This window comes from Centrocercus urophasianus, unplaced genomic scaffold (assembly GCF_019232065.1).
Source record: "Centrocercus urophasianus isolate 14NV4802_14NV808 unplaced genomic scaffold, USGS_Curo_1.0 seq_18, whole genome shotgun sequence".
Classification (NCBI taxonomy): Eukaryota; Metazoa; Chordata; class Aves; order Galliformes; family Phasianidae; genus Centrocercus; species Centrocercus urophasianus.
The window spans coordinates 21,800,547-21,808,612 of NW_024884733.1; positions in this window are offsets into that span (position 1 = coordinate 21,800,547).

Genomic DNA, 8,066 nt, shown 5'->3' on the forward strand with positions numbered 1-8,066 from the left:
AACCAACCAACCAACCAACCAACCAACCAACCAACCAACCAACCAACCAACCAACCAACCAACCAACCAACCACTCTGCTTACCCTTAGAAGACCTCAGATACATAACAATCTCCAGAGAGATACCCTTACCTCCCTTGCCAACCCTTAAATGAGGTCTGGAAAGGGCTGAATCCTGGCTCCACCCCTTCTAGTCACTCAGCTGCATTGCATGCACCTGAGCTTCCCTGGGTTGGCCCTGCCTTCCCACCAGGTGCTCCATCACTGCTTCAAGCTGTGACTTAGCATTTCCACTATAGCTATATATTATATATCATACTATATTATTTTGTACATTGATATTTCCCATGTTGGAGATTTAAAGCATCAACAATAATAACTTGGGTCTTTCCTTTCTGTCCTATTCCAATTTTCCTGAGCAGAAGATGGGGCCTACTGTCAGATCCTAGGAAAATTCTTCCAATAATGGCCACTTTCCCATTCCTAAACTATGGCATTCCTCAGGCATGGTCTAGTTGATCTCCCCATAAAGGTGATTGGACTCTTCAGCCACCAAGTTTCACTAAGGCGCTCTCTTATCTTCAGAGAAGGGTCATTCAGACTCCCTGCTATTTCAGAACAAACACAGGCACTGTTTCCAAGAGTATATTTGAGTCCAAGATCCATCCTGCATGAGACTGCAGTTAAGACTGTACCAGTTCACATGATAGCACAGAAGGAGCAATACTGCCTGGCTGCCTCCTGCATGGCCACCAGATGCCTTTTTGGATCTATCATCTGCATACTGTTTTAGTAACTGTCCAGAACAATGTATGCTCTTGCTCCCTGCATCTGTGTGCAAAGCTTCCATACGATCCAAAGCCCACTAAAAACAGCGAATAATAGATTTGCATAAGAAGTTAAAAAATGAGAGATCACTAGACCAAGGAGAACTCCTGCGTGTGGTGACAGTCCTTAAGACTGCTAGTTTGTGCCAGCATGGCAGCAATGCTTTTGCAGGGTTGCCACAGAAATGGTTTTCCTCCTAGGTCTAAATCACAGCCTGTGGCAGTGTTTCCTGATAAATGGACTGCTGGAGCTACTGCAGCCACTATGTGTTATCCTCTTTGTACACAGTCATCTAGACCACCTGCTGTCTCCTAAGAAAAGACAGTGGTGTTTAGAAAACAGTCCTGCCCGTCTCCATGCTGTACCCCTCATCCTTTCCCACAGGAGAAAATGGCAAAGAGCTTTTCAATACCTGTATTATTCTTGTAATTGCCAGTTCTCTGTCCAAATCCCTGAACATAACTTTGCCCTATCTTTGTGAAGCTTCAGGTAAGGAGCAGGACATGTGTATCTGTTATACATCCACTCAAATAGCGTGGCAAAGTTGTCTTAAATGTTTCTTCCACCTAGAGACAACTTCTGGTTTGATTAAAACATGTAAATGTATTTAATCATGAGAAAGAAGCAGATCATAGTGGTCTTCTGTGTTGTTGTTGTTTTTTTTTTCCCTCCTACATAAGTCAAAGTGGCTTATATATGTGAGATCCAGCTGTGCTTGCTCACATCTCTGATACTCAGACTGTACTTTGAAGCTACTCCTGCCCTGAAATCACACTGTGTATATCCATTACAAGCTGTAGGGAAGAATTAATCAAATAAAACCTGCTGCTAAGCTAAAGCATATCACAACTTACCTCTCTCTTCTTACATATCTTATGATTATTGCAGAATTGTAAAGTCCCTTTTTTGTTTCTTTGAAGCAAATTTACAATAGCCCCAGTAATTCCTCTGCACTTGAGAAGAAGTAAACCTTTTCCACTGCTGCAAGTCTCTAAAATGTCTACAAAGGGTCCTCTGCTAAGCTCTGTCCTCATGGTTAGCAAACATTAGCTGTGAACTGGAAGTTAGCTGGGTCACCTTTTATCTGCGTGCTGGTGGGGTACCAATATCAGTTCATCTCAGATGTTATAATTTTAAGATCTTTTTTTAAATTGCAGTAGTTTTTCCAAACATTTTCAGCACACAAAGAGAAAATAATGTCGGTGTTTTGAAAGTATATTTACAATGTATTGTTGGTCCCCATTTATGTCAATCTCGTTCATCTTGCCTGCATGAGAAGTTAGGCTAGTTTCTCCTGATGTTTACTTTGGTCTTCTGGAAAGCAACAAGGAAGCAGGAGGGGAAAAAGAACAAATAAAGAAAAGTATCATAAATTGACAAGAGGAATGAGTTCTTCCCACTTTTTCAGAAACTAACTTTACTTTCATATGCAAGCGGATCTTGCAGGCAATGTAAGAGCTGAGCTTTGCTTTCTGAGCACATCCTTTTATTGAATCTCTACCCATCAGTGCCTAGCCCTGGTGCATAGCCCTGTGATGTTCGTTTCTCTATAAACACAAAACACAAGAAATTATTCTGTGTGTATTCTTGTCAAAATCAAAGAAATATAGCCACAATAATCAGAAACGTTTTCAGTGTGAAGTAAAAGAAGAGTCTTTCTTTTCAGAAACAAGAAGTTATGACTATTTAAATTTCACTAGGATGATGTTCATTGGGATCATCAGTCATAATTTTTTCTGTTTTTATTAACTTACACATACACAAAAAATGCCTTTCATGGATGAAAAATATCTTGCTTATTCACAAGCCTCGTAGAAATAAACATTATTTTATATGTATGTACTGCTAGCAGCGAGGATTTTATTTTTCAAGCAATGTGCCAAGTTTTCATTAGTCAAAGTGTGAAAAATCCCATTTGCTCTGTTTTGGAGAGTTCATACTGCAAGCATTTAGAGAGTAATTTACTGATCTTTCAATCAGTGAAGAAAGGATCACCCTGGGACTTGGCCAGCCAAGTGGAGCTCAAGGGTTGTACTTTTAATCCTCAGCTTCTTAACCCTCCCTTTGCTTGACTTTGGGCAAACTGCTTCATTTGTCCTCATCTTGAATGCCCACAGACAAGGACTAGGCTTTCCAATCATTAATTTGTTCAGGAGTATAAAGTTAATATATATCAGATGCTAATACAGCAATAGCCATTGGTCAGACCCTTCAAGCTTGCCATCTAGATAAATGGAGGCAATCCATGGTCTGAATATAAGTTTTGAACAAGCTCCAGAGCACAGCTGGGGTGAATCTTTGGTTTCACTCTACAGCATCACACAAAACTAAGAAGATATTTCTGTGTACTTAGATCTCTTTCTGTTTGGAGTCCAGGTCTTTTCATCCCAAGTCTACTTTGTTTGAGGGGTGATAAAGAGAGAAAAGCACTGCAGTGTGCTCTCTGAAGAGGCCACTTAAGAGGCAGTAAGGAATCATGGGGGTAAGTAGAGCTATCAGGGACTGGCTTTAGTTTGATGGATTTAACTCCATGAAGTTGTGTAGAGATACCATGAGTACATAAACAGAACATGAGCATGAGGTGTTGTTCATACCTATGCTGGGGACTTGTTTCCCATATTCCTCTGTGTAAAACAGGAAAAGCATAAAAGCCAACATGAGTAAGATCAAACCCTCTGCTTATTCAGACATAAAATATTCCCTGATTCCCCAGAGTTACATGGGCTAGACCTAGGAGACTGCTTTCTTTCTCAGAAATGATGTTGCCAAGTTCTGGACAGAATTTACAGAACAAATCTCTTGGTATTGTAATTCATTGCAAAGGAGACCTAAGTTTATCAGCTGAATTATAGATGATGGAGCTTTATATCAATTCTTTACATGTCCTTTTTGGCTTTTTTGTTGTGCGCGTGTTCCTTCTCTGTCCTCATCAAGGTGCCTAATGAAAGACTTAAATCCATTTTCATGCTCTTTAGAGGCACCAACAATAAAGCAAATGAAATATTAGTCTTTCTGTATAGTAAATTTACAGCAAGCAATAACAAATCCATGAGAATTTATATGGCCTTTTGCCAAAGAAACCAAGGATTTGAATCTGTATACTGAAAAATATATGCATATCTATTCTGGTGCTTAAGGAGCTGTGGGAAATGCTTTTTTTTTTTTTTAAGGGAAAAGGGAGGAAAGTAGCTAAAATCACTTACAACCCTCCTTTTAAAATCTGAAAGTCATCAGAAGGTTCAATCTTTATGAAAACTTTCTAATGCCTTTATCTCTCTCTTTAACTATCTAATGTAATGAAGGTATGACAAGAATGAAAGCTTCATACAATCAAGCAGGCAAGATTCCTACTGTTCATGGGACAGTGACCTGAAGCTCAGTGTTAGTGCTGAGAAAAGAACTACAAGCCTTACCAGATCCTCTCCTGAAGGAGCCACGGAAGATGGTGAGATATTTCCTTCTTTTGAACTGTGGCAACATGTATCAGCGCTCATGAAACTGAACTGAACCTGGTCTCTTGCAGATTGCTCATTTTCTTTTGATAGTAGTCATCTTGCTGCCCAAAATGCAATGTGTTGTCCTTTCAGTAAGCTGCATGTTCACCAGCTAACTGTTCCATTGGATTTAGTTTACTCCTCCTATTCTTCCTTGGTTACTTTTCTTGTGCCTTGGTCATATTCACAGTAGAATAAATGAGATACCAGTATCAAACCAACCCAGAGCCTACTAAGATTTCCTTCTCTAGACTTGAATAAGTGTTCTGAGAAACCTCTTGAGAATGATGACTTGCTACTGCAGTCTTTTTCTTCCTTTGTATTTTCCAGGCAGCTCTGGACTGCGTGGCTCAGTGGGTACGGGAACCTACCAGATCTCTAAATGGGCACAGTTGTGGATCATGTCTTTTACTAGGCTTGCTCTGATATTTTTGGTAAATTCTCGCGGTGTCCTCTCCAATTCTCATTTGGCTATGCATGTGGAAGTCTTCACACGTGTCTGCAGTCAAATGCTAGCCATGTTTTCAATCAACATGATTCATTTTTTAAATTATGGCTGTGAGAGTTTTCAGGTTGTGCTGATGAGCCCGGTACTTTTAAAAAAAAAGCCTCAGACCAGTGTGTTTTGGGGAGGAGAGAGAAAGTGACATCCATTCTCGGAAGGAAGAAGCAAGAATACCAAGATCTGGCAGCCTGGTCTGTGTTTGCTCCAATGATGCATCGCCATGTGCTCTTTGGTAACGCTGCCCTTTCCGTGCCACATGTGGATTGCCAGATGAGGAAGCTTGGCCCAAAATAAAAGCCAGGCTGCTTTTCATCTCTGGGATTTGTTTGTGCCAAGCGAACAAAGTGACTTCTTTGTGGCTGTTTGCATTTGTCGTTCCAAGTTGTCTGAGCACGAGGTTATAAATACGCACCAGGGTTTGATAGCCTCAATATGTCCAGTCGGACAAGCCTTGCGTGCTGGCAAGAGAAGGATTTGGCTTGCCTTAATTATTTTTGTTTTAATAGTTTTTAAAATGTTTGATATAAATCAAAGATACTGTAAATAAAACTCATGAGGACGGGGTTCCTCCCTTAGCCATTTTGTAGATTGGGTTTCTGACCTGTGATTATTGGCGAACTTTCTGTTTCATATTTGTATTCTTTGCAGTCATATATGTAAAGGGATGCTGTCAAGTTAGGTATGTAATGTAATGTCAGTGACATTCTTAGATTGCTTTTCGTACGGAAATGAAATGATGTCAGTATTCTATCAACTTACCTCCTCTTTGAGGAGATGCAAAGTATGAGAGGAACGTGAGGCGCTGAGTTGTTCTGAGCTGTGCCTTAGGACTGCTAATAGCCAAGGCTGCTGCCCTGGGCTGGTGACAAGAAGGCCCATTAATCAGCAGGGACTGAGCAGTCTGGGGTAAATCCTGAGCCTTGGGGACTGTTAGCCAAATCCTGACTGCTTCATTTGGGAATGTTCAACTTACTCGACTTGATTTTTTTCTGTGCTCACCCTCAGCCCCCACCGCTGAAAAGTAATACTAGTGAAAAGTGCCTCATTGGGAATATAATTTTATGGAAAACGTTTTATTTTTGTATCCGAATCTTCCAGTCAGTGTAGGGTTTTCCATTTGCTTTTAGCAAAAGCTGTTTTTCACTATTTTTCTTGTCCAAAATTCTTATTAAGAAACTGAATGCTTTTACCAAAAATGGGCATCTTTTCCTTCTCCTTCAACCCCTTCTCCATGCACAACATCCTTCAGACCCCTGAAAACAATCTAATTGAAAGAAAGCACATTTCTGTTAAAAATTTCCCATGGAAATGATTTTGTTGTGGTTAATGTCTGTTCTGTCTCTCTTCTGTCTGGAGCTGGAAGAAAATTCCTCAAAATCATTATCAGCCAGTGCATCTCTATAGCCTGAATGAACTTCTAAACATCTCATTTATTCCTTAATGGAAGAATCCAGAAACCATAGCTGTGGTCTCTGGCTTATTTGTAATTTGTATACTGAAATAGATATTTGAACAGTGATTTGGAAATCGAAAATTGGTCAAAGATCTCACAACTTTTAAGACTTGTGTCAAAGAAAATGCTGGTTGCAGCATGGTTGCAGCTGGTTGCAGAAACTGGTTGCAGCAATATGCTGCGCATTGTATGTATGCATACACCCTTATATATATGTGTGTGTGCGCGTGTATCTAATAAGTACATACAGTTGGAAGTGAAAGATCATGGGATAAGTTTTGTATGCTGAATTTTAGTGTTTCTTGGTATTAAGCTTCATCCTGAGAGCAGTGACCACCCTAGGCAGGAGGCAAATGAGCCCAGATCTGTTTTACGCAGTGCATGTTTCTTTTTTTGCATCCTCGTGCAAAAAGAAACTATAGTGCCCTGTACATGTGTGATAGCACAGGAAGATGCATGCTGTATCTGTGTGGACTGAGTGGACTGAAATGGGCAGATTCAACCTGCTGCAGACTTTCTAATGTAGTATGAATGAGTACTTATAGAATCTGGCCCACACGTGAGAATAGATGCTTGGATATGTGTCCCTTTGCAAATGCAGTCTGTGGCAATGGGCTTCTTACTTGCAATTATTCCTCCGTGTGTAAGTTAGGAGGCATATAATATAAATTGAAGCCTAATTTTTTCTTTGAAGCTATTAACACCCACCCACATGCAACAGGAAACAGACTTCAATTTTAATTAGTACCAACACATTGAAAATTCACCCTATATTTGCCTTCAAGTGCAGCAAAGCAGCTTCAAAGCTAAAAGCTTCTTCACTTTCTAAGTAATAATGAGGTATTAATGAGGCAATTAGGGGCTTGTAAACATGGTGTCAAAGAGATATGAACTAATCACCAGCAACAGGAAAAAGACAGATCCCTCTGACTTCAGTGCTCTGCACTCTCCCTAGCCCCCTGAGGCATTCTGTGCTTGTAAACTAATCCGCAAAAATGTTCTAGATTAATTCAAAACACTATCCTCCTTTTAATTCCCTGACTGTCTTCAGGCTTGTTTCTGAATAGATGCTCTGTGTGAAGGCTTTTAAATAGGCACTTTTGTTATTGCAATAAAACCCAGATTGAAGTTCTCTTGCGCTAAGCTGTCAATTTATGTTTGGCTCCCTTCTTAGATCCATATGAAATATTTCTAAATCATTTGTTAGAATACTTCTTCCAGTTTATTTCCTTCTAGTCTATATAAATAAATTTTAAAAAAGAAGCAAAACATAATTTAATTAGAAACCGACAAACACCAATTTTTTTTCCTTGCAAATGTTAGTGTTGAAACTAAATACACCAGTTACATCCTGGAGAGATGCAGATGAGGCAGGGACAGCCATTTCCCCTCACAGATTTTTTAGCTGGGGTGTTGGACTAGGATTTGCAAGATCAGGATTCTGATTGCACTAATTTGCTGTGTGATTTTATGAGAGTCACTTTTATGACTCTCATTTCCTTGTAGAAGTACAGCTCAGATTCGCTCTAAGGAGTGCCTCACATCAACCTGCTTTCTGTTGCTGAAGTGAAAGTCACAGCAGATTTATCCAAAGTAAGGCATTAAACGTGGTCCCACCTTCATGACGCGTTTTGAAGTTGTTCCTATTAGAAAATGTCTTTCCAAATAAGCCTTTCTTCTTTTTTAAGTGAAAGAGGAGAAAAAGAACTATGGGAAAAATGTTTCGGGTATTGACAGGACTCCAGGAGGTGAGGCTTCAGGAAGAGCACTTCCTAAGCTGGGAGCAA